At 45.7% G+C, this 27,986-nt stretch overlaps 2 long non-coding RNA genes across 2 annotated transcripts in view; one reads left to right on the top strand and one right to left on the bottom strand.

Annotated features, from left to right (window-relative positions):
• LOC118283327 overlaps positions 1–27,664 on the top strand; it is a 33,075-nt gene extending 5,411 nt beyond the window's left edge. Inside the window, exons 3-4 of the long non-coding RNA XR_007031779.1 lie at positions 4,771–4,895; positions 26,984–27,664. This is a non-coding gene — a long non-coding RNA (uncharacterized LOC118283327). The remainder of the gene's footprint in view (positions 1–4,770; positions 4,896–26,983) is intronic.
• LOC124850829 overlaps positions 2,836–27,986 on the bottom strand; it is a 47,330-nt gene continuing 22,179 nt past the window's right edge. The window contains exons 3-11 of the long non-coding RNA XR_007031778.1: positions 27,177–27,291; positions 16,800–16,994; positions 15,433–15,526; positions 12,300–12,400; positions 12,019–12,187; positions 10,622–10,689; positions 10,272–10,350; positions 9,021–9,107; positions 2,836–4,911 (exon numbers count right to left, since the gene is read on the bottom strand). This is a non-coding gene — a long non-coding RNA (uncharacterized LOC124850829). The remainder of the gene's footprint in view (positions 4,912–9,020; positions 9,108–10,271; positions 10,351–10,621; positions 10,690–12,018; positions 12,188–12,299; positions 12,401–15,432; positions 15,527–16,799; positions 16,995–27,176; positions 27,292–27,986) is intronic.

The following is a 27,986-nucleotide window of genomic DNA, read 5'->3' as shown; positions in this document are numbered from 1 at the left end:
AAGCTGCGGCCCGTACAGTGGAGATCCTGCAAGATAGAGATGTGGAGATGATCTTAATGAGATGCGAGGCGAGGGAGCCGGGGAGTTGGTGAGGGAGGGGCGGAGGAGGGGGGGGAGACAAACAACCAGTGAGAAAAGCTCCTGGGGGAGATGAGGCACAATGCGGCCGGCCTGTTATCTTGCAGCGGAATGTACCCTCTCTCTCCCTTTTAATGAGCAGGCGGTTTATTAAAGACACTATTAACCTCATAATTGAAAAAACAAGACGGTCTCCGACCCCCCCACGGACCCCCCACGGAGCAGGTGCAGGGAGAGAGACTGTAGCGGTGTGTGTGTGTGTGTGTGTGTGTGTGTGTATATCTGCGTGTCGATCTCCGCTGTTGTTGTTTTATTTTGTGCACATCCTCCAGTTTTGGGCCATGATACACAAATATTTATCCTCAGATAAGGAACCGCCACGATAGCAGATAACCCCCCCTCCCCCTCCCCAGAGCCTCTGGACTCACTAAATACTTCCCCTCCTCTTCCCCTCTGTAAACTTCTCACTTGCTTTTGATTCGTTGGAGGTTTATGAGGAGACTCCCTCTATGAGCTGCTTCAGTCAGTGACTGTATGTGTGGGGTTGAGAAAGAGGGGGGGGTGCAATGGGAGGAGGGTTTCCCAAAAAGAATGAATGAAAGACTTGGCTTGATTTTCCTTCCTCGCCGTCCAAAACAGGGGGACAAATAGGCAACGTTTAACGTGGACACGCCGCCCTGGCGACTCAGTGGCGCTGCGGGGGGGCCGAGCAGCGCCGGGGCTAGAGTGTCCCGACAGCCCTTTGGAGGGGGGGGGGTGTAAGACCCCGGCTATCGGGTTCTCCAGATCCCCTTTAAATGACTGTCAAAGGAGGCCGATATCAGATTGCATTGGGGCGGGTGGGGTGGGAGTGTTGGGGTGGAGGAGGGGGGTCTCAGTCTCCCCTCCCTCTGCCAGCCTGGCACCAGGGACGCGTTACTTTAATCCGATTACTTGTGCAGGAGCAGCGCAGGGACTCTTTATTTCATTTTTTTAATTTGTAAATTTGAGGCCCAGACTATAACAGGCTAATATGAATGGAGACATTTGCAAAAATGAATTTTTCTCTATTTCGAGCTGATTGATCCTTATCTGATCATGGATCATATCCTGTCAGGCAACAGCTGATACTACATTTAGAGAATTAAATACAAAAACAGTATAATTAGGCATCAAAATAAATGGTATGAGAAGAAAAGAGTCTGGCAAAGAAGCCACATTATTAAAAAATAATGGATTAGATTATTATCAATATGATTTTATTTGATGTGTTTATTATTTGTCTTATTAAGTCAGTTGCTAATGCAAGTCACAGTAACAAATGTTAACATCCTGCATGAGTGGGCTTGCTGTTGTGAGTTTACAGTTACAGTGTATCTTAATAAATCATGTTTTTTATTAACGTGTGGATCATAAAACCACTGCAACTGCTCCAAAAAACAAACAGGAAGCACAACTGTGCTAAAGTCCACGAAATAATAATAATAATAATAATAATAATAATAATAATTATGTGCCTGTATGAGTGGTGCTCATCCTGGAGGTCAAGGCCAACAAGGGGTCAGAAGGATTGAAAAAAAGCATCATAATAATGTATCTGAAATAGTTTTTATTCTTTTTTATTGTATGATTTTATTAATTTTGGGCCCTTTAAGTATCTAAAACACCAAAAGAAAAACCTGTGTGATTGAACTGCACATTATGTTTCAAGTCAACTTTAGCTTTCAGTGGTCAGATGTCAGAAAGGTTTGACAATAATCAATTCAAAACTATATTAATATGAATGTTTTCTCCCTCATAATGTTGAATATAAGACGCGAGGCCTGCTAACGTGGCACATGTCGCCTTCCGTCAGTGTGTCGCTATAGGACACATGCTCAACTCCTCTGATCCTCATTGGTCGAATTAATGTGGTTGAAATGAACTAAATTAAATTTGAATAACTAAGGATTCTTTTCTGAATTTGTCCTTGAAGGAGCAGAATTAAAAACTTCACGTTTGCCGCCGTTACACACACAGACCGTGACGCTCATCACTCGGACTTATCTCCGCCCGCACGAGACGCGCTCAAACCGAGCGCCTCCAAAAAAAAATCGATACTGCACTAATTTTTACCTTCACGACCACAGGTCTCCGAAATTAGACTCTCTCTCTCTCTCTCTCTCACTCACACACACACACTACAGTGTGTGTAGCTTTATCTACTGAAGGCCAGTGCATTGTCATTAATCTTCAGCAGGGTAATTAAATTAATCCATCGCCTCTTGGCTCTGGAATATAACGACCAGCACTAAACCCGCTGCAGGAGAACGGATTGGTTTGGAAAAAACGAAACGAATTCTGGGCTTTAATGGCTTCACACACTCACACACACACACAAAAATCATTATCAGCTGATTTATGTAATTTTTTTTAAGGGACTATTCCTGCAAAGTGGAAATATGAAACGCACCTTTTTGGTTGTGGGGTGGGTGCGTTGCTTTTTTGGAAGAGCCGGTGCCGGTGTGCGCGTGTGCGCGTGTGATTGACAGTCCGTCCGCGGGATCATGTTTAATCCCTGCCTCTCTCGAGTCTGCTCGGAACTCATTTCTCCACCGCGAGATGGGGGGACTCAGATGGTTGCCGGGGCAACGGCGATAGCGGCTAAGCCATTTCCATTTTCTGCGAATGACGAGGTGAGGGAGGGGAGGAGGGATGGGGGGGGGGGGGGGGGGGGGGGGGGGGCATCTGCAACAGAGGTCGTCACAAAGTCATTCACAAGCAGCGGAGGAGGAACATTACTCGTTACTTTACTTTACCAAGAAAGTAATTCTGTTTTCATCCATTAATCCCTTAAACCTCAGGAGACTTTCCATTCACTTTAAACTTTGTTACAAGTAAAAGTCAAAACAACTAATAAAGTAATAATAAAGTAACATTAAATGCTTGAAACAGATTATAAACAGCTTAAATAAATATAATATATTAATTTATCCAGTGTCAAATCAATGCTTAAATATTAAATAGATATTTGTCTGTAAGGGGGCAAATGTGAAATCAAACACTTTCATTTCGTCACTTCTCTCCAACAAAAACTATCTATGGGCCTTTTTCCTTATTATAACATATTATATATAGTTGTTAATCATTATGTGTTTGTTTTATTTTGAATGGAAGATGCACAAATTTAATTAATACACTTGAGTCCAACATGTGCCAGATTCAGCCATGTGGACTAGTTTTCATCTGCAGGTTGATGGTTAAATTCATACAGAGACATGTGTAAAAACACTGAAGCACAATAGGTTAGCATTCATAACTAATAAATCTATGACATATGAAAACTTAAGGCACAAATGATTAGTAAAACTATATGCAGACAATAGATGTATCAAGAAAAATACATAAAACAGCGCAACAATTAGTCAAATTAGAGGGAAAAATAGACAGATAATCAGTAAAACGACAGCAGAACCACTTCTCCAGATGATGACGTTAGTGTGAGATCACTGGATCATGACAGATGTGAAACTTATCGGATATTAATGAAATAAGACAAACAGGCTACTGTACTTGAGTTAATGTACTCGGTTACTCGTCATCCCTTTTCCATCACACACTGATTATTAATCAGCTTAATCTCACCTGGATGCAGTGAGCTCCATTTCACCGCTGACCACTTTTCCCCCACGTCATTTTTTAATAACAATATCTGCACCTAGATTAACTTTATCTTGAGCGATGCTAATTAGGTCAGAGTGAAGTGAACGGGGGCTGCTGGTTGGTGGACGTGTCGGGATGAGTTCAGCTTCCTACATGGAAACTCTGGACATTCACAGACAAAAACATCAAGCATCAGTTCACTGAAACCTTCCTGAGATGCTGAGATTCACAACAAGTCATGAAAAGTTCCGCTAATATTTAATCTGTTCCCTGTAAGAAAATTAATGGGATCAAGGGATAGATAAATAAAAAAATGAGCATGTGTAGACCGGAATAAATATCCCAAAACTTTATTACAAATGACAAAGATCCCAAAAAATGTCCAAAGTTTAACAATTGGAAAAGTGTATGAAGCCGTTGAACTCCGGAAAAAATATCTGCACAAATCGGGTCCGGAGATTTTCCGGAATTTGCCGTTCACACAGCAGAACATTTTCGAATCCAAAGGATCAGCTGTTCCAAAAAAACATTAGTTAGACCCGGGGGAAAACTCAACGGTGACACCGGACAATCCCTAGACGTCGCTGTAGAGTTTGAAGTCGGGTTATTGAAGCGGTTTCAGAAGGAAAACATCGGGGAAAAACTCCAGAAAAGACGCGTTCGGAGCAACAGCGGGAAAATCTCCGGATCATCGTTCTGGAAAGCACGAGTGGTTTTTGTTCGCAGTCATCGACTCGCCCTCTCTCACTCACTGACATTTTGGTGGAAATTTTTACTTTTAAAGTTCTGGAAAATGTCCGGAGAAAATCTTTGTGGACGAACGCGTTCTCATATACTCTGGGAAATGTCCAATCTTCAGTGCACGTCCAAAAGACATCTTTAATATTTCCATTTGAAACACTTTGAGTCTTGTGTTTGAATATTTGCCCGGGTGTGAACATCGCGGAGCTGTGCCGTTCGATAGGAGGAAGCTGCGACTGTACATGTGTGTGATGTGTTGTGGTCAACACCGACAGACACCTCGGCCGTTACATTTCCCCCCGTCATCTCATTTCCTTTCTGTCTCTTCAGAGAATCCGGCGGCGGCGGCGGCATCATCATCATCCAGCGACGACGTCCACGAGACAGACGAAGATGAACCAGGCCTTTCTGATCAAACGGCCCCGTCTGTTAAAGCTCTGGCCTTCCTGCGGCGGGTATGTTGCTTTCATTCTGACACGCACGCACGCACGCACGCACGCACGCACGCACGCACGCACGCACGCACACACGCACACACACAGTGAGAAATGCCTTCGCTTTCAATCAGTGAGCACAAACCTGCCATCTTTCTTTTTTATTTCATTTTAAATCGACCGCCTTTGCGTCACCTGCATCTGTAACCCTGCACGCTTCTCCCCAGGGGAGGGGGGGCAGCCAGGTCGACGGTGTCGGCGCGTCCCGGCAGGGTGCTAATGCACTGCTTGTTAGTTTTAATTAAGTGGCCTATAGCCTGGTGATCATCGAGATCAAGGGCCAGTTATTTGAATGAAGCAACGCGGGCGCACGCACGCACGCACGCACGCACGCACAGAGTGAACTGCAGGGCGAGAGAGTTGGCTCCCTCTTTTTTTTTTCCACCTGGCCTCATTAATTCCAAAAAACATCTTTGTGCCTTTCGGTTCGACACGACAACCGCAACCTGTCAGAGAGCGGAGCCCAGTCCTCTCCTCCTCGCTCGGTCCTGGCATCGGTCTGGTCTTGTCATTTTTTTACCTCCCCCCCCCCCCGCCGGCAGAACGGAGAGCCACAGGCGTCTGCAGAGTTTTTATTTTCCGGTCTGTGTGTACACGATAAAAGAGGGAAAGTTAGGTGAAGGACAACAATCTGGCAGGAGGAGGCCGATCGGGAAGAATAATGATAATAGGGCTAATAAGGTATCTCTCTCCAGCACATTGTTGAGGAGTTTGCACGTCGCCTATGAGGCTGCTCCCTAAATTAAGCCACATCCAGCAGCAGGTTTTTTTTTCTCCCCCCCCCACAAATATTGAATATGCAAACATTTTTTGACAACGAGCAGCAGTAATTGCAGAAGATGCTCTAGGCCTGTGGAAAAGCTTTCAGAATATTCAACCTCCTTTCACATCGCACATCGCTAACAGCTTCTGAAAAGCTGATGTTTAAAAAAATAAAAATAAAGGATTGATAAAGGAGGGAAGACGAAGATTCCGCGGGGCGGAGGAGATAGAAGAAGTTGCTCTCAGGCGGGATACAGCCCCGACGGCGGGCAACGCATCTGATGAAAGGTCGGGATATTGTTTCAGGAGTAAAGAAGTATAAAAAAGAAATTTGTCTCTGTTAGACAATTGTGAACTTTTTAGAAAGAACAGTTATTAAAAGAGAGCTCGTGATTGGCTGCTCAATGTGACCTCACAGACTTGTTACCATGTTGTCAAACCGATTTCTCCAGCGGGGAATTTAATGGCGTTAAAAAGCAGATTTCTTTCCTGGGTCCAGTTTGGTCCAGGAGGAAGAAGAAGAAAAAAGCCTCATTCATGATTAAACAAAAAGCCTAATGTAGAAAACCTCCCTGAGGCCAACTGCAACACATTAGGACATTAGACGCAGCAGGCAGGAGCCGCCGAGATCACAGATAACGCGATAAATAACTCCAAGTGCGCTTATTAACGTGCCAGTTGCAATTCCCTAAATATTCCCCTCCGAGACTTTGTTCGGACGTGGGGAGGATTTTAAGTCAAGACAGACGCTCGAGGTCCTTTCGTCTAATGGTCCCGACTCTTTCCAACAGAACCTGCGCAGAGGGGTCAGGACGGAGGCCGCCGCTCATTAGACACGTTTAATCTCCACTGCTCCGCTTCCTTCAAGAAAACATATCCATCGCGGAAGCCGTTATCCGTGAAAACAGATAACGCTGTCGTCGTCAGATCCCGCCGACCTCGAAAAAGTATTTCTTCCAACGAAAACAACAGGTGGCGGGATGAGGTCCGGATTGGGACGGACGGAGGGAGCGGCTGTTGTTCCATTGCGATTGAAGTGTTACCTTTTCACCGCTGGATTCTTCCACTCCTGATGACCAAAGAGAAGCACACGCGAGGTTTCCCTTCCACCTAAAGGGAAGTAGATCGTGTCGTGTCCATGTACGTTTTCCAACGTATACTGTACATACACGTACGCAAGCAAATGTACAGGCGTAACAGATTTGGCCCCGTGTACGTTCCCTTCAAGATTTTTCAAGATGAGAGGAAAATACAATCAGTACCAAAACCTCATGTGGGAAACATTTTCTTATCAATCCTCCAACATACAAACTGCTACCGTCTGTCCGCTCGGGTCGGACGCACGACTAGATCTACGAAGAATAAAAGGCGCTGCAATTTTCCTCAGATCGGTTCTTAATCGTCCAAACGGAATTCCCAGACCGTCATTAAGTCCGATCGGACAAATGTACCAGAGGGTCATTAATCGGTGACGTCATCAGTGTGTCGCTTGGTTTAGTGAATGAAAAAAAAAAACACACGGGGCAATTTAGATTCATCCAAACAACGTCGAGGGAACAACCTTTGGCTGACGAAAAACGGCATCAAGAGCAAAAAGGTCTTTGCTTTTTTGTAATCGGCGACGTCAACACATCTGACAAGTAGAGGAAGATGAGGAAGAGGGTCGAATAACCAGAAGCCCCCCGCGGGCGTCTGCCACTCATCTGCCACTCAGCCGCCGCCGATCCAGTTTGATTTTTAACTCCTTAATACTCGATTGTATTATCTGGGGCGCGATAAAAAAAAAAAGAAGAAAACAAGTCAACTGTTTTTCAGCCCGAGAGCAACGGAACGTCAGTCAGCGGAGCCGGAGTGCAGATAATGCTAGAAAGGCTTCTGGCGGCCCGCCAAGCAGATACAGAGCAGATTATGCTTTATTAGCTGTTCATGGCAACTTAATTGTGAGATCAAAGTTAACAGTGTTCCACTGGCGGAGACGATTTCGTTCGTTACAGGGGCTGAGAAATATCAGCGCAATAAATAAATATGTGTCATCTGCTGCACATGAGCGAGTCTTCGGAACAAGGAAATATCACAGTGTGTTTTGAAAAACGTATAGGAATAAATCAAAATGAGGAAAAGTTGATTTAATGACGAACTGGGCTTGATGGTCGTACAGCAGCTGTCCTGGCCAATTAGAAATCTTATAGGCAGAACTAAAACAGAAACCCCCTCCCGGAGGGGAATAGAGTGGAAGCAGCCAAGTGTTAATCAATGTTATCAGCACACGTATACAGTATAACGTTATACTGTACAGAGGAGATGAATGAGAAATTGGATACTTGGAGAGAAACGGAGACGTGAGAAGTCCGTTGCTCGCCGATCGGGAGATGATGTAGTCGGAGGAAACGAGAGCTCGGCTCGCAGAAGATCACGAGTGTGAATATATATATATAACACCGTAAGTGTCAGAGGGTGGAATGATGTGCGCCAAGTTCCTGAGAAATATTAGACCGACTGGCCAGAAGGTGGCGCTGTAGCTAAGGGTGTAAGAAAGTCTATTTCTGATAGATTTTTTTGGGGGGTTTTGTGGGCTTGAAGTCAGAGACGTATACGGTGACGTGGCTCAATGGCGGCTCCGGCCCCTTCAGATGACAAAGTGTGAAAAGCAATTATTGAAAACAAAATCGTACTGATGAAACAAGTGTTTGATTGGTCTCATGTCTTTTAAAATCATTTTTCTCGAGCCTGAAACCCACTCGTTGGCGATCGCTGCTAGAACCCGTGAATTTCCGCTTGCAGTTATATATATATATATATATATATATATATTTTTTATGTATATATATATTCCCCTGGAGACTTTAACTGTTGTTTTCCGTTCTCGTAGTAACTGTTAGTTTCCTTCCTGTGGATGCCAGGTACCCGTGTGATTAACAGTCCACGAGCCTCTCTAACAGGAGGCGTGGCAGACGTGGCGCTGACCCCACACGACCCCTGGCTGTAACCGGCCGGTCTCGGATGGCCGACTAATTTTTTTATGTCTCATCGCAGTGAGAATGTTTCTTTCCCGCCGCCTCTAACATCACGCACGGACATATCGGTTTACGCAACAAGCGTTTATAACACATGTGACGCTGGCACCCATCCTCGGCCTGCGAGGAGGTCTGCGGGTGTGTGTGTGTGTGTGTGGTGTTGCCTGTTGAGGAGCCTGTGACCCTGCGACCCCCATTAAGCTGGAGGTTAGAGGGCGGGGTTAACGTCAGGGCTGCTTGTGTCTTTGAGTGGCATCAATGGGAGGGTTGTTTCAGAGGTGTGAAGAGAGGAAGTCTGATACCTACTTACCTCAACCTTCGGCAGGGGTCTCCCCTGATTCGCTCTCTCTCGCTCATCCTGGTTCTTCCTCTGTCACATCGTCATCAGTCATGTGTCCTGAAGTAAAAAGAGGCAATATGAGTTAAACTTTTTACGTGCATTTTCAAGAAAGAACCATGAGGATGAGTGAAAGTTGGTTTTGGATACACCAGGCATTTGAATGAGGAAAAAAAATACTTTCCGATCATTTACCAAAATCATAATTTGCAAAGTGTTAGTGAGGAGGAATCCATCATGTCAACATTGGACGACGACGACTTTAATCAGCTCCTCGTATGAATAGAACCCCCATCGTACACCTGCGCCTCCCACAGTGCACACAACGCCGTGTTTGACTTCATTCAACATCAGACGCTGCAGCAGGTGATTGTGTGCAACAAGTGTGTGACAATGAGGCTAAATGAAGTGGTGAATCAAAGTACAGTAAAGGGGGAATAATAGTGTCATGTCACTCTGCAGCGGTTTGCAGAAAAAAAAATAAAGATGAAATGGGCTTTTTGTAGTGTCGAGGAAACCGAGGGAATCAAACACTTCCTGGCTTTTAAGTGGAAACAGCGGAGACTTCCTCCCTCATGCAGGTGGAGGAGGCAACATCGGGGAGGAACAAAGACGCAGAGTCAAAACAACGTCACCATCGCCAACGCGGGGAAAGCTCGTGCGTGTGCGTGCGTGTGTGTGCGTGAGCTTGTCGGCCTCTCTTGGGGCGGTAACGCACACCGCGTCGGTGCAGTGGGGTGGGGGTGGGGGTGTGGGGCAGAGCGGGGGGGCAAGAGGCTCAGTGGCGATTTCTGTCGAGCTCATTCCACAACCGGTCACAGGGTTAAGTGCCGCAGTCATACACACACACACATATGAACACTGGAGCCATTGAGTCCAATGTACAGAGTAGACGCCACTAGAGGGGGGCCACACACACACACACACACACACACACACACACACACACACACACACACACACACACACACACACACACACACACACACACACACACACACACACACACACACACACACACACACACACACACACACACACACACACACACACACACGGTAAGCGCGAGGGTGACCACACAGGCTGCAGGAGCCTTTAGTTTTCTGTAATCCTGAAGCTGTCGTATTTCGACGCTAAACGGAGTTAATGACAAACAGCAGGAACCTCAAACGTGGGAGAGTTAAAGGGTGAGTTCGCTCAAATAATGAACAATCACATTTTTACCTCCTGACCCGAGCTGTCGTCTAGGCCTGAAGAAATCACAGAGACGGATATCTGGGCTCAAACGGGACAATCTGTGTCTCTAGATATCAGAAACGGTAAACAAATGTACATGTTTTTGTGATTTAGGTGAACTGACTCAACTGGCTTCAGACTATTTTTGCAAATAGCTTCTGTTTCAGAGCATGTTTATTTAAGTGATATTAACTGGTCAAACGTGGAAAAGAATCAAATGACCAGTTATAAGTGTAATTTTACACCATAACCAATCAAACGTGGTTATGGATAACTATGAGTAAACTTAACTACATCAAGCAATCGGTGGACCGTTAAGCACAGCAACAATACTGAACCTTCTTCACGCCACCGGAGGTTTCACAAAGTCCGCAGGGCGAAATCATCCGTCTGTATCGTCCCAAACCTTACAAATATCAAATAAATAAAATGTTGTTTTAGTTTTTAGGCACAAAAACACCTCAGTTAAAGTCATTTGAAAATCGTGGTTCGCTTTGAAATTAATAAGTTGTCAAGTTTAGATTGTGGAAAATCAACCCCAACAAAAACCAACGTCAACTATTGGTTGGATCGTTGCCAGGTAACAGTTACTGGTGCAACCAACCTAATTGTGTGTTTAACTAACTTCATACGCCGCCTGCTTTTTTCCTATTCTCCCGTTGTCATTTCATCATGCTGGCCGACACTTAGAATAAGTGCACTTCTCTTGAATACATCCAAAAATGGACTGAAGTGATGTGTCAAAGCAAACAATTGATCAGTTGTGTTCTGAGACGTGCGACAGCGTTTGCGGTACCACAGACGGTGTGCAGACGGTGCTGCGGCGGCGGTGGTGTTGTGGATGTGGTTCCGCTGGAAGCCGGTGTGGTACTGGAGCTTTGGCTGGTGCTGCGGCGCATCCGCCTTTGTGCCTTTGTGTCTGGGGGTAAACCCCTGCTGCTGCCGGGGCCTTTGTCTCGTCCTGATCGGCTCTAATGCCGCGGCACTAATTGTTTAACACAGAAACACATCTTTTCTCCCTTTAATGTTTTTTTGTTTTTTATTGTCATCGATGCATTTATTACAAAAACCTTTGTGGGATTTTCGAACGCGCGCCTCCCTCGCCTCCCTCGCCTCCCTTTCCCCATCACTCCTCCTCTCTTTTCATCTTCCTCTCTCTCTCTCTCTCTCTCTCTCTAAAATGCCCGCCCTGAGAAAAAGGACGGAGACGGGGAAAAAAAAGAAAATGTGAACATCAGCAGAAAAACGGATGTCTGGCAAGTTGCATCATTTTCAGAAACAAACAGTGTGAAAACCGTGTTAGCCGGCCCATTAGCATATACACATAAAGACCGTGTGTGCACGGCCGTCTCCCGAAATAAAAGGAAAACACAAAAAGAGGCGAGCGTTACTCTCCGCTACCCGTGACGGAGGTTTCTCAAAGAGATGGCGCACTGGGTAAACATGCGATCGCCACAGATCCAATCAGCTCAAACAAAGGGGATAAGCAATGGAGCTGTGTGAATTTGATCGCACGCGTGTGTGTGTGTGTGTGTGTGTGTGTGTGCACGCAGTAATGTAGGTGTGCATCTGTACTATAATGCGCTGCGTTGTTCACAGTAAAAAAAAAGTGCAGAAGAAAGAGGGAGAACGAGGGAGCCAGGCACCAACCGTTATCATTTGCATCATAATGGTAAACTGATATGAATGGCGCTGCGTCGATGCAAAGCTCTTTACGTGCATGGAAATTGCTTACCTTCAAGAAATGTGTCGCCACGTCGGTGTGTTTGTTGCGCGCGTATTGTTTCGTGGTTTCATCATTTTTTTTCTTCACCCCCCCGCGCTCGCAGCACAACAAAATCTCGGCGATGTATCGTAGGAGTGATTTTTTTCGGAGGCCGCTGGAGAGAGATGCAGGCCGCCTCCTGAAATAGGTAACGTGGATATAAAGAGAGACAGAGAAATTGAGGTGAATTCAACTTTTTCATTCTGGGTTTTTTGTTTGTTTGCTACTTGCAAAGTTTGAAATAAACTTACGGAGGCGGAGAGATACCGACGGCTTTCCAACCTGCTCATTCAAGGTTGACATTGACTTATTTGCACACGGACCCTTTCTTGAAGACGGTCCCTGATGATTCCTGTCAATAAAACACTAGCGGGTCACGGGGGGGTTGTCTCGCCATGTTTTTAAAAACTGAAACGGATCCGTCACCATCTCGAGTTAGCTTAGCTTCGCTAATAATTGCTAAACACGGGACTTTGTTCTTTTTGCAGGTTTTTGGTCATAAACCCAAAGTATTTGAGCTGACGATGGACATAATTCAACCTACAGGGCAGTTTCCTTGGTTACTCCGAAGCAGCTTAAACCCGCAGTGATCATAAATGATAGAAATATTTTTTAAAAATTGTAAAAAAAAAAATAAGACCCAAGTTGAAATGAATAACATTTGCTAAAAGGTCGATTCTTTTTTACAGCATTTCTTTGCTGCGCCTCGTGTCATAAATAATATCTTAATATTAACATTCAAAAGGCATGGAAACACTGGAGGACATATGCAAAGACAACCGGATCCCCCCCCCCCCCTCCCCCCCATTTTTCTTCCCTATAGTACCCACCTCTGCCGTCTCCCTCCATCATCTCCCCAGGAGGCGACAGAGGCCCCTGTACATCCCCGATAAGACCCTCTCGGAGGGGGGAAGGAGGAGGTGTTGGTGGTGGGATGGGTGGTGGTTGTGGAAGGGGGGGCGGGGGGTGGGGGGCCTCCAGGGTCACCACGATGGCACGCTCCTGATAGCGCTATCAGCTTATGCTAATCACCAGCTAAGTGTTTCAGGGCGCGTAGGGAGCGCCGGGACGCCGTCCTAAAACACGCGCCTCCTACTTAACCTGCGCCCATATCGCGATGAGCCCGCTCAAAGACAGCCACCGCTTCTTCATTCAAAGAGGGACGACAGTGACGAGACACAAGAGAGAGTGAGGGAGAGGAAGGGGAGGGAGGGGAGGGGGGTGCAAATTGATTAATCGTGTCACAAATTGATGTTAAGCGCCGGCGCAGATACGGCTCCGCTCTTCTTCTTCTTCTTTTTTTTTGGACCATCTTGGCTTTTTGAGGGTATTGTTCTGCCAATAATGGCGCGGGTGGGAGGGGGCGTCAGAGCCGCTTTGGATGTCTGACTGACTCGACTGGATGGCTGGCGCGAATACCGAGCGGGGCGTGTAATGTAATGTAAGGCGCCATTGTTACGCGGGCTTACTGTACACGACAGGTGAAAGATAAAGAAGTGCGCCGGGGCCGAGCTCGGCGTCAACCTCTACTTCAAAACTTGGTCGGCTGATAAACGCACCACAGGAACAGAAGATTTAGATAAAAGTCCCAGTGGAAGTAGAATGGGAGACTTCGGTGTCTAAGTGAGGCATTTACCTGTCGCCCCGAAGAGAAGGATGAGACCTTTTGCTCAATCACTTAGCGCATTCATCTCCAATCTTTCCGTCAAACCTCCTCGAGCCTTTGTGTCTTTTTTTTTTTCTTTCTCTAACTCTGATTTATGTTCATCTCACGCTCCCCACTTCCTGCTTTTAGTCAAACTTCATTCCTCCGTCACATGATAATTCTACAGAGAAGCGTGTCGGTTCAGGGGGGAGGCAGGGAGACGCCGCGAGATCCGGAGATCGTCAAACAAAGAATGTCTCTGTTTCGGATTTACATTTATATATCGAGTACATTTATATATCCGGAGTTTTCGGGCACCTGAAACGGAGGCGTTTGGAAACGCTTCCTGATTGGTTCGTATCAGTCACGACTCCACGACCAGCTGTGCCAACGCTTCCTGTCAGTAACAGTTCCAACAAGAAACCCCTGCTCTTACTTTTCACCAATATTGTTTTCTTGCTCCTTGTATTTTCTGTAACTGAGTAACCGACTGCGGCGTAAACAATCTGCTTCCTGGTTACACCTCTGTGCACATGCACAGTACTCGAGTGACATCAGTTTTCAATGTGTGTTGGTTTGGACGGGGGATTAATACTGATAAGAATTAGAATCGCTCGTCTGGACGGAAATGGTTTTGAAACAATTAAACGAAAACGTAGTAGCATGGATGTATCGGGCTCAGTTGGGCTTTTGCAAATATGTCGCCATGGTGATTAGACGAAGGCAAACTAAATGAGCACCCTGTAAAATTCACTTTGTACTGGGTTTTATTATAAGATAAAGGCCTTTATTTTTTTATTTTTGTTTCCATATTCTATGAATATATTTTATTGTATTTCCTTGAGAAAATTTTCTGATATGCTCTTATAATTTAAAGAGAAATAGAAACTAAAACAAGTAAGTATGTACGTTACGCTGAATTTTCCATGTGAGCTGTTCCACAGAAAATTCCACCTCCCTTCCTCAGTTTATTTATTTCTCCCAGCCTCCATTAGCACCTGACCTTTATTAGATATGCACTATTTTTTTTTCCAGCTTTGTCCATTATTAAAAAAAAACTTTGATTTTCTATCAGGTCGCAGCGTCTCTCCCCTGGATTACGGTGGCTGGACACTAGCAGGACGTTATGTACGTTGAAGCTTTTGTGAGTAAAAATGAAAATGGAAGTTGTAAAAGTTGGGGGGGGGGTGACAAAAAAAAGGATTTTGTAAAGTGAGGTGGACGTCACCCCCTCCCCCATCCCCTCCCTCCCCTCCTCGGTCCATCCCCAGTGGAAATTACGCCCTTTGCCATCTCTCCCTGACAGCACCGCTTCCCGGTAAACTCTGAGAAATGAAGTTCGGCGCGACGCCGTATCTTGTCCCCCTCCCGCCCTCCCTCCCTCCCTCGTCTGTCCGTCGGTGTTTTCTCCTCCTTCCCCTCAGTCTCTCCTCCTGTTTAGATAGAGGAGCTTTGGGGGGGGGGGGCCCAGGGGACAGGAGGTGAGGTCCACCGATAGAGGACCCCATTGTGGTCCAACGGGAAATGCATTGTGGCTGGATTTGTCCAGTTTTATGTAAAAGCAATACTCTTTTCACCTGAACTAATACAAGCTGTGGCGTAAGCCCCTTACTGCCATGTGCTGCATTTTTCCCCTAATCTCTCTGGATTCAGCAGCGTCCCCACATACCTCAGGGCACTCGCTGATAAAGCCTCGACTCTATACTACTCTCCCTCTCTCTCTCTCTCGCTCTACTCACCCGGCCTCGTTTGCAGTCTCTCGCCCGTCAGGCTCCCCCCGTCCTCCCTCCTCCTCCTCCTCTTTTCTCTTTCCCAGGACACCGATGAAGCAGCCTAGCAAAAAATTAAAGTGATCAAGAGATTTAGAGGAACGGGGAGAAAATCACTTTGTGAATTCCATCTCGCGGAGGAGATGAGAAATGTTGAGGGGGACAAGAAGAGGAATGAGTAGAGAGAGAGAGAAGAGAGAGGAGAGGAGGCGGCAGAGGAATTTCTTGGATGAACTTGGGAGTAAATCGACTTCAGCATCATCTGCTGCTATGAGGTTGTGTAAGTGATTCCCAGTTAGGGCTGCGTGAAGATAATAATGATCATATTAGTCCTTAATTGATAATTATCACAATAAAGGCTACTGCACTCTTCTATATGGGCAGAGAATGACAAACGTGTGCTGTGTTATACCTCCTCACCTTGCTAACACAATGCATATACAATACATTGATACATATATTGAACTTTTGTTATATTGCAATTGATGGAAATCAAGCGAAGATATTTTTTGTTATTGTTTTATCGCCAAGCGCGATTCCGAAGGTCGACTAAGCTGCTTTCTGAAGTGTGTGTGGCTTGAACTGTAAAACGCTTTGTCTCGTCGATAAAACTAGAAAAACTCTATATAAATATAAATACAGTCCATTTACCATTTAAAACCGACTTTGCGTCATATGTAAAACGTCCGTCACGTGTCTCATTAATATTCTTCTGCCTACAAACAGCTAAACAACATCAGCCACGTGGCGAAATAGCTCGAGATGTAAAATTGAAGCAGAGCGTATATTTTATATTTCAAGCGTAATCTCATATTTAAGCCGATCGGGGGGGGGAAAAAAATCTCTGAAATGTATTTTTGCCCAGATTCGCTCAGATCGGTGAAGTTCTGCCGTCGCACACGTTTCGCCACGCACAGGTGGGAAAGTCGCCCTTTCTCTCTCCCATCAGCCACGATTTGTCAAAGCCATTTTTGAATTGGCGCAGGAGCCACCGCAGGTTCCTCCTCCTGCGCCGAGCGGCGCTGACAGCATCTTCATTCAAATGAAGATGCTGTCAGGAGAGATTAACTGTACGCGAGCCCACACACGGGGACGTCCGTGCCAAAAACTACAAACATGACACCAGTGACTGGTGCCTTCACCATCACACCGTGTCCTCAGAGGTCTTCCTCCCTTTCCGTTACTTGCTCTTCTTCTTCTTCGTCGTCTCTATCTCCTCCTAATCTACCTCGGCGTTGCAGTTGCTGTCGTGGCCTTTGCATGTTTCTTTGGTCACTCTACTGCTCTTCCCGAAGTTTAGCACGACTACGTGATATCTTCCTCCTTTTTCCCTTCACCTCGTCCTTGCTTTGGTCCCTCCTCCTCCTCCTCCTCCTCGCTCCTGCTCTGTTTTATCTCGTCCTTGTGCTCGTCCTCGCGCCTCATCATCCTCCTCATCCTCCTCATCCTCCTCCTCTCTGCCAAAAGACTCCAGTGTCCTTTGAAGCTATTTCTGTTCGCCCGTTTCTGTTTCAGGTTGAATCGGCCGGGTACTGTACGCACGAGAGAGAGAGAGAGAGAGACAGACACACACACACACACACACACACACACACACACACACACACACACACACACACACACACACACACACACACACACACACACACACACACACACACACACACACACACACACACACACACACACACACACACACACACACACACATTCTATAGCAGGCTCGATCATATAGCTCGCCAAAATCTGCTAAATCAAAACACGACGATTCATGTTTTTATCCTTTTATCTCGCCACAGTCCTGACGAGGAGTTTGAACGGCGATCACGCAGATGTGTCACAGTTATTATTGAGTAAAAGTACTTATATATATTATATATATATAGTTAACGTCAGATTAGCTCATTCTGCACTGTAACTAATGCTTAATGTTGGACTGGTGCTTCGCTTGTTGAAGGAGTACAGTAATGTCACGTTTCGTCAATATCACAACAACTGGTAAACGGTCTCATACGGTATCTGTGGTCATTTTTTTGACAGCATTCCTCAAATGTTTGACGATATTTTCCATTAATCATATTCCCTCTGCAGCTGATCTGGGCTCCAGCTCACCAGTATTTTGTAATAATCAGCAAACAGCTTGATTTCCTGTTTGAGTTTATTGATTGACTCCTGAGGAAAAATCTGGAAAAACGCTTGTCACAATTTTCAGAAAGACGAGTTTTGTGCGATAAAAACTATCTTAGGCCTCAAAACATGGAGTAGCAGCATATTTGAGCATGTAAGAAGTTGGAAGCAACACAAAAAGAATTCAGCTAAAATGAGAATAAAAGCTGCTGTTGACAAATTTTGAAGAAAATCAACTGCAATCAAATTAAAAGAATCGCTGAAATCCAGCGGCCTCCTCCAACTTCATGTCTCCTCAAGTTCCCTCGTCTTGTCCAAGGTCACATCCAACCAACATCGACTATGACGAGAACACACAATAAAATCGTAACGACGTAGAGCTGGTACAGGGACAGTACAAAATGTGTAAAAGCACTACGATTAATGGCAGATGTAAAGCAAGTACAAGTGCCAAAGTGCAAATGTACGAGGCAGGTAGCAAGGAATACATCTGACGTACTGTCTGCCATGAAGCTTTTCAGAGGTCAGTAACTCAAACTCCCTCTGAAGTGGACGGTCCTGACAAACACATCCACGAGCCGCCTTTACTTTGGCTTTATGATTTATGAATTCAAATCTTTATCTCACCGTGTAAAACACAGACGCGTGTAGAGATTGCACTCGTCCTTTTTTTAATAATCACACTAATGTCTGTAAAATTAACGAAGCCATTTATTAACGACCAAACAGGTGAACCGCTCCCACACTGCCGCCGCTGTGGGTGGTTCGTGTGTGTGTGTGTGTGTGTGTGTGTGTGTGGGAAGCGGGCACGTCTCACATATCGCCGCTCTCCATCAGGAAATTTCTATCAGCAGATAAAAACAAGGAGTGAACAACATCTCGGACAAGATACGCCCACAATCTCCAACGCTTATCGACGGTTTCCCTGCTAATATCTCCTTCTCTTACTCACCCCACCCTCCCCCTCCTCCTCCACCCTGACCACACACACTCACACACTCACACACACACACACACACACACACACACACACACCCTCGCGTACGTGGACCGACTCCTCTCCCACCAACGCCATTGTGAACGCCGCGCCACCTTGGCAATGTGCTGCCGTGTGATACTGAGAGAGGGCAATTCAGCTCCTCATAAAGACCGGGCTATAATCTCCTCCCAACGACAGGTCCACCCACCCACCCAACCACCCACCCACCCAACCACCCACCCACCCACACACCCACACACCTCCACGTGCACACGACACTCGCCAACGCTACACCTACACACACACACACAGAGCGCGGCGGCGGCGACTTAAAGCTGCACCCCGCAATGACACGCACCATTATAAATAGTCTAATCTATATGGTAATAGTGTTGTATTCTACAAGCAGAGAATGGGGATAAGATAACATTGTGACTCCGGGGTTTGTACTGCCTTCTGTGGTAATTGTTATCAAAGGTTATTTGGGATGACATCGGCGCCTCCCTGTGATTGGCCGGGGCCCCGGTTATTTACGATTATGAATTATGATAACCGTGATGTCTCTTCTGCTCCTCTTCTTCTTCCCCCCCCGCCCCTCGCCCGCCCGCCTCTTCCCCCCTCGCCCCGGCTCCCGCCAGATACAATAAATTGCTATCGTTAATCATGGACGCTTTGTTCTGCCATGATTACCACCCCTCCGCCGCAATAAGAGTTTTATTTAAGGGGAGAATATGGATTTGTCATCCTTCTGGCGGCAAAATGAAACTGACAATATTTTATGTCCTGACATTTAATTTGTAAAAGCGAACGCCGGCTGCATTTGCATTTTATGACACCCTCTCTCCCTCACTGATCTCTCTCTCCTCCCTCCTCCTCGATGTCTTCCTCTCTCCTTTTATACGTAAGAGTGGAGGTGACATTTGTGCATCAGGTTCGGGGGCCGGAGCGAGAGCAGAGGGAAGGCGGCGGCGGCGGCAGCGTTTTGAGCGCCGGCCAGAGTCTGCGTGTCCGACGAGATGAACTAAAAATAGTGAGAGTTGGCAGATCGTTGATTTACATAACGCTGTGGTGCGACAGGATTGGCTTATCTCAACGGTATCGACACGCTTCAGGACGACGAGGGGTTTCTATTGATACTCGTGAGTTTGTTGTTAAAAGGCACAAGCGTGAACTTTTATAGATGTGCCAGTGGCAGCTGAGGTCGTCATAAAATAAATGACGACTAGCGTCGTCAAAAAGTAGAAGGTCACAGAACTGTTGCGCAAAGTGTGAAAGGAAAATTATATTTTTAACAACTCTGCCTGCACGCGAACTTAACTTTGAGAACAGGAAGGTGAGCTTTTCACTCACAGAATTTCTGGAAGCGTTCAACTTGTTGTATATGAAATCTGGAGAGCTTCTGCATTTGTCTTTTCTTTTTTTTATTAACGGTGAGTGAGCAATTTCTCTACGTCATCAGATGCTGTTTTGTTTCTGAGTTTGCGAACTTTTCCACACTGTTAATGACACAGAAACATTTTACTCACAGATCTTTTACACTTATTCAAAGTTCTATTTAAAGTATATAAGAGTAAACAACGCCACAAACAGATTAAAATAATATAAATACTAGAAGCGGTCAGATTTACAGTAATCGGCTCCCTTGAAGGCATCACACACACAACACAGAGCCGCAGCTGAACCTTACGTTTAAATATCAACAATACTTATAAAGAGATTTTTAATACACACACACACGCACGCACGCACACACCGTGAGGGCTCTCCAGGAGATAACCAAAGTGAAGTTGAGCTATTTCCCCTTCCTGATTGCGTGGTGCCAGGCGAGCGAGTCAGCCTGCTGCCGCCGAGGAATGTTGATAAAGCCGGGCCGCGGGGCCGCGATGCATGTATGCACGCCACGCACGCACGCACACACAACACACAACACACTCTAACAGACGACGCCCATGTTGTTACACCAACGGCAGAAAACTTAATACGTGTAAACATGACGGGGGGATGGACTCCTTCGAAAACAAAAACCACAAGGAAAAAAAAAAAGAAAGAAGAAGAAGCCTCCAGAGAAGACTAGACTTTGAACGACTTTGAGTCTGCGTTGCCTTAGCTGACTCACACGCACGCGCTCACACGCGCTCACACGCGCTCACACGCGCTCACACACACACACACACACACACACACACACACACACACACACACACACACACACACACACACACACACACACACACACACACACACACACACACACACACACACACACACACACACACACACACACACACACACACACACACACACTCTCACTAGTGTCCCTCTCTCAGCTCCACCTTCCTCTCACTTCCCTGACCTTCTAGTCCGGGGGGGGATGGAGAGAGACAGTGAGCCCACTGGAACCCTGGGCTGAGTTATGCAGGAGTGAGCTTTGAATAATTGTCCCGCAATATGAGTGTCTCTGATTAATTGCCTGAGATAAGGTCTGCTTTCCCTCCCCCCCTCCACCTCACCCCTCCATCCCTCCCTCCCTCCCCAGCCTCCAGCTCCCCGGCCTGCCTCCCCGCCCGCCCGCGCTCCCATAATCAGGCCCCGGACTACTGAGAGAGAAACTATTTAACTGACCCTGTCATCTCGGAGCACGATGATGGCTGTCCTAATTACTCAACAATAACAAAGGCCCCTCATTTAGCTCTGACGGCCGCCTGCAATCAGCAGTTCTATGAATAACTTAACAAATAGGAATGAGGTAGGGAGGGGGGGGGGAAGAAACGTATTTACAGGCACATTAATTCAAGGCCAGGAGACAATACGTGTCACCTCCGGCTAACTCGGGATTCAGGTGACAATCAGTAGGGGTGTGTGTGTGTGTGTGTGTGTGTGTGTGTGTGTGTGTGTGTGTGTGTGTGTGTGGGGTTGGACTAATGAAAAGGTCTGATATCTTACCACGTGTGTTTCGCGCTGAAGCAGTGACAGATGATATTTAATATTATCCAGATTGTGGAAGAGTTCATCGGCTGCTACTAGATTTTAACAGTCAACAGTCACGTATAGATATTCCACTGTACATCCTTTCAAAAGATTGTTTATCAGTCATAGTAAAAAGAAAGAAAAAAGAAATACTAAAACTATACATGTAACCGAAGGTTTCATGAAGATTTTTTAAGATTTGGCACGAGGGAGATTGTGGATTATACTTTGACACAGATGCATGCAGATGATTTTAATTTGAGAAATTCTGAATGAAGAATGTCATGTCAGCATCCGTAAATTTGACTCTTTAAAATGTGTAATTTTTTTTAGAAATACCACAATACAAAAATATTATGTTATAAAAAAAGTTTAAATTCATAATTTGGTGTAAAAGTACAAAAGTACTGTCCTCAAAGTATCAAAAGTAAATGTATTCATGATGCATAATCGCTCTTTCATGACAGTGAAGTATACAGTATTCATATTATTACACAACATTTATTCTGTCTATCTAAAAAAAAAAAGTGGTGGAATGTATTGACAGGTTAAATTAAGATTTATGAAACTATGAAAATATGAAACTGTTTTTACAACACTTACTTTTTTAAGTAAAATTTTGAACGCATGATTCTTTTTTTACTGCAGTGTTTCTACTACAAGTACTTTGTGCATCAGTGTTAGAAACATCAATGATAAATAACAGTTCTTTTAAACTGAATATGATAAATTATCCTATGACAAACAATAAAAATACATCTAAAAAAGAAAGGTAAAGAAACAAGCTTCATTGAAATATTTTTCAAAACTGAACTTGACTCAAGCGAACTTGATCCTTGTGTAATCAAAAAACTTTTGCAACTGTTTTAAAAGATGTATTTCTTCAAAATAAGAGAGTTGTGTTGGCTTATCAAAGTATTGATTATTGAGGTGTGTCCTATCTGCTCATCGTGAATCCCCCTCTGGTCTAATCTATAATCAATAATAATAAGTCTGAAGTAGTGAATTATATCTATCACCTCAGATGGTGAATGACGCTCATATGACCAGATCAGATTTTTAAATAAAATTAAAATCAAAATACCACCCCGACTTTCCGGCCTATCAGCTCGGTCCGTGTTTAATCGCGTGTCTGCACGTTTCAGAGGCGGAGGAAGTCGACCGAGGCCCAAAGTATCAGCTCCCGTCACCACAGATAGTCTGTTCAACAAAGTCCAGGTGCTATTTACATATCAAACAGCCTCACGCCCGCCAACCGCCGCCGCCGCGCGTGGAAGACACAGAAGAAGAAGGAGGGAGAAAGAAAAAATGTATAAAATAAACAAGGAAGTGGAAAGAGTAATAACAATGTTGGTGGGCGAAACTGTGCCGAGCTCCATTTACTGATAAACACAGCGGAGCCTTTGTAGTGTTACAATGAAATGGCCGACCTGGACGGATGGATGGACGGACGGAATATAAAGTTTGACTGGAAATTTCAGAGGGTTTTGGTTTTGGGGGGAGAAGAGAAAGAGAGGAAGAGGAGGAGGAGGAGGAGGAGATAGACGGCGGGCGGGGGGGGGGGGGGGGGGGGGGGGCAGAAGCCGAGCGAACACTTGACACTCGTCTAATGGTAAATCCTCGGCTTTATACTGTAATTTACTGCAGAGCCTTTGGGCCAAACTGCCTTTGAAGTGCCACGAAACGTCAAATCAATTATTACGTAAATGAAAAAAAAGGAGAAGAAGAAGAAGAATTCAATTTACACGTTTCGTGATAATCGGTAACATTTCATGATAGAAGAAGAAGAAGAAAAAAGCAAACCAATTTGAGGCGATTTGAGCCCTGGCTCCGTTTTTCTTTTTTTTATTCATCCCACTGAGAGATATGCTGATTGGAATATAAAGTTGTTGATGATTGCGTCTTTTTCTTCCGTCTTCTTCTCTTGTGTCATCGCGATCGCAGAGTAAGGAAAATCAATTTAGGCAGTATAATACTCTCCATCAATTGGAACGCGGCGATAATGATGTTCTACACCTGTGAGTGTGTGTGAGCGAGAGTGTGTGAGAGTGTGTGTGTGTGTGTGTGTGTGTGTGTGTGTGAGCAGTGTTAGGGGAGAGTAGCGTGGAACAATACGCCTTCTTCATGATTCATTACGTCCTAATGTCGCCGCGTGAAGAAAGACTACGGCGGCGCGGGGCCCTCTGAATTACACACTCCTCACACTAATGGCTCTGAAAGTAGGCCGCAGCAGCGAGCACGCCGCCGCCGCCGCCGCCGCCGCCGCCGCCCTCCTCCCCACGCCGCTCTTTGTTCACGGACAGGTAAAGCAGATGAAACGCGGAGCGCTCGGCTTACGTTACATCTGTATCAGTGCAGGGCGGCATCGCTGAACTCTCCGTGACCAATTCTTTTTCTTTTCTGGAGGGACACAAATGAAAATGCTGGTTAAAGGGTCAGTTCACCTAAACCACAAAATGTTCACACGAGTGGAGAAGCCACAGAGTTCGCGTCCAGAGGTTTTTGAGTCGTAGATTCCTGCTGACGCCACATTAATAATTTGGGCAAACAATTTGCTGTTTATTAATTATATTTATTACACCGGAAAAACTTTGGGTTAATAAAGCCGTTTCGGAAGGAAAACATCTGTAAAATCAAAAGCGGTTTTTAGACGCGAACTCCGGACAAAGTCCGCAGAATCACGTCCGGATGTCCTCCGGCGAGCAACAGGGACATTTCCCTGTGCGTGGTTGCGTATACTCCGGGCGGGAATAATCAGAGACTTTTGGAAATGATGACACAGACGCTCACCTTCGCTTCCCGATTGCTTCTTATGAGTCACGACTTGACTACCAATGGACGACGAGATGGAAGCGTCCGTCCAAGACAAGAAATCCCTGCTCTGACTTATCGTCCGTTGCCGTTTCTCGTTTGTAGTATTTTTTCTGCAGCTAAGCAACCACCTGCAGAGGAGACAATCTGCTTCCTGTCACGTTATTCATGTCGGCGTGAACGTCGATGAAAATAACGCTAGTCCGGATGGAGATCGATTTTTAAAACGCCACGCGGGCCGATTAGTGTGGGCGTGGCCTAAAAGAAGCAAAAGTGGCCAAAAATATTGAACGACTAAGTGGAGAAGAGAAAGAAAACGCAAAATGTGACCCAAAACAAGAAGTTCAAATATCTGTCAGTGAGATTAAAGCTGAAAAATTACATTATGTTTTAAATCTGTCGTATGGAAGACGAATGAAAACGGGTATGATCGTGGACAGGAAGTCGACCACCCTGCGTGACCAGTCACAGTCTCAGCGACTCCTGGCCTGACTCAGCTGATGGGGGGGGGGGGGGGGGGGGGGGGGCATGGGGGGGGGGCATGGGGGGGGGCAGAGAAGAGGAAAAAGGGCAGACGGGCGCACTTCCAAGCACCCACATCTCTTTCTCTCTCCCTTTGTGCACCGTGTGGAATAACATACCTTTTACCCCCCCCCCCCCCTTTGTAAAGCGATCAGGGCCCCTGATAGTGACGGTGATTACAAAACCACAGGAGCAGCCTTCTCCACCAAAACAAAGTGTTTTTCTGCTCCCGTTTTCTTTCTTTTTTTCAGGGCCTGGCGCCACCCGGAGTACGGTAAACAATAAACAACGGGCCTGAAAACCCCGTCTCTCCTGCTCGGTTCACACACACACACACTCATCATCATCATCATCATCGCGGGTACAGTGTGTCACTGTGAGCAATCGCTGGCGCTTTTCAGAGGCAAGAGCGTTGCAGCGCTGAGTGACGGGTCCAAGTCTGCACACTTCCTGTGAATTCATCATCAGCCGAACACACGCACGCAGGAAGTTTGGCTCGTTTCCGCCTCTTATCGACCTCGTCACCTCGTCTTTTGTCTCCACAACCTCAGGTCTCGTACAAGCACGTGTGCGTGCGCTACCTTTCGTCGGAAAAAAAAATTAAAAAAATAGGCCTCCGTATCTCTACATCTCCCGTGGCCGCCTCGCGGCCCCCGGCCTGCGTCGGGGCAGTTCTGTTTTAAACGGTGGGACTCGTAGCAAATTGACTATTACTTCAAAGTGGCCTGTGATTATGTCCCTGAGTGATTAGGGGAGGGAGGGAGGGGTTTCAGCGGCTGTGAAGAGGGAGCCACTTGAGCATTGCCAGTGAACCCGTGAAGGAATGCCGGCTCGGTGCCGAGACTGGCGAGGGGAAAAAAAACGCCGCCGGAGAGACGTGCGAATCCCAGGAAGGCAAGCGGCCGTGCGAGCGCCGCACAGAGAAGTCTCAGGGCGGAGGAGCAGGAAGCACCACTTGCGGCCGCGCAGGCGAGAGTTAAGAAAGAAAATGGGACAAAATGAAAGATTTGGAAGTGAAAGGAAACGAGAAAACAAAGTCGCGACGTTACGTGCGGATGCGAACGCGCGGCGCAGGGTCGGGGCGGCGAGATCATTAGTTTTGCACATCGGGGGGGGATGAGACCTCCGAACGCTTCCAGTACGTTTCACAATCGTTGCCAGATTGTCCAACTTTTCGGCACCAAACCGTTGGTGTTTGCCCTTTTCCCCCCTTCATCTGCACATCAAACGGACAATGGAGACAAGCAGAGAGGAGGAGGAGGAGGATGAAAGACGAGGGGGGGGGTAACAGACAGAGACCCGGAGAGTCGGGCTCCCGTACGCCCGTTTTAATGGGGAATAATAAGACTTCCATCTCAGGCAATTAAGTCTGCAATACGATGCTTATCTCGGAGCAGAGGTCCACTGTGCCATCTAAAGAAAATGTTTGCGTTTGAAAAACTCCATCGCGTAAACAAGATAAGGAGGAGGGAGGGTAAAGTGACTCGGGGAGGGGAGGCAGGTTTTCTGGACCTGGGATGGGGCGCTGCTGGTTTACGACCTCGGGAAAAACAGTGGGGAAAAAAAACCCCAACAAGATGATTCACCGCTGCAGAATCTACTGGTTTGACCCATAGAGCCTTCGGAGGTGCTGATAAAGACACATATCATCAGAGTGAAGCGGCGGGTCGTCGCACTGATGCTCTTAAATTTCACCTCTTTCACAATAAAACAGTTTGGGGATTTGCAGAGATGTCCACACTCAAACTGAGTTTATTCTACATGTAACAGCATATTTAAATGCACAGCGGATCCTTTCTGAAGAAATAAGATGACTTAAAACAAAGGCTCCAGCCGTCGTCCCCACGAATCCCTGTCGCAGTTTTCTTTCACTGATTTTGAATCATTTTCATATTTCATATTCAGTATTTGACAAAAAACAATGATTAGGTTGGAAACTAGTAGCTTAAATGCTGTTGAAGTCACAGTTTTTATATATATATATATATGAAAAATACACCAATGTGTCCGTCTATAACATCATACAGTTCAGTTACATAACCTACACTCGTCATCCTGTAACTGCCGAACGAGCAGCGTGTTTAAAGATAATGGTTTTTCTTTTAATCTGTGCAGACACCGAGACGAGACGGCGGACGACGTGTTTTCATTCCTGTCGGGGGTTTTGTTTTTTTTCCCTTTCTTCTCTTTCTTTTATACGTCGCCGGCGTCTGTGTATCAGCGGGTCACATCTCACAGCTCTTTGTGTTCGCCACCGGGTCGTGAACTGTACCTGGGTCGTGAACTGTACCTGGGTCGTGAACTGTACCTGCACCTGAGTGTCGCGGGTTCATGGCCCCTGAATCCTGAGACGCAGCATTTCACCGTGAGTGAAGTACGGGGACACGAGCTCGACGTGCAGCAACAGCTCCTCACGTCGTCTACTGTAAATTCACAGATTGAAACAAGTAGTTGATTAATCGATCAATCAGAAAAGGATACAGCGAGAATTATGATAATGATAATCCCACATTTCAAAGCTCAATAAAGGATTATCTTATCCTATCATAAAGAAATAATGATTCACGTGGTTTTTCAATCAAAAATATTGATTTTCTCAGGTTCTGGTTTTTCAAATTTGATGCTTTTCTTTCCCATATATGACTGTAAACTAATATTTTAGATCTTTGGCCGAAGACGAAGTTTGTCTGATGAAATCTGTCATTTAAGGCTCCAGGGAAAATATATTGGCAATTTAAAATCAATCGAGAAATCATAGATTAATCAAAAAAAAAGTAAGTTGCAGCCTAAAATGTATCCTTGAGTTTAGACATTATGATTTCAAAACTTTGTTTAACTTGTTTTCTGAATACATTGAGTGAAATATTCCAAAATGGCTCCAACATCACATCACACCATAATATTTTTAGAACAGAAATAAAAACGTTTATATGCATTTTAAACACTCATTGGAACAATTTTGTGGAAAATATTAAATATTTCTATTTCCAATTTCTTGTTATAACTTCCAAATACAAATACCTTGAATAAAAAACCCCCAGATGTTAAATAGTTCAAACCTTCCGTGTGACGTAACTGTAAGTAACAGGAAGTTCTTTGGTGTGTCGGAGTGTGAGGA

Source organism: Scophthalmus maximus, chromosome 12 (assembly GCF_022379125.1).
Source record: "Scophthalmus maximus strain ysfricsl-2021 chromosome 12, ASM2237912v1, whole genome shotgun sequence".
Taxonomy (NCBI): Eukaryota; Metazoa; Chordata; class Actinopteri; order Pleuronectiformes; family Scophthalmidae; genus Scophthalmus; species Scophthalmus maximus.
The sequence above is the reverse complement of the archived record's forward strand: the minus strand, read 5'-3'. Positions and strand labels throughout refer to the sequence as shown.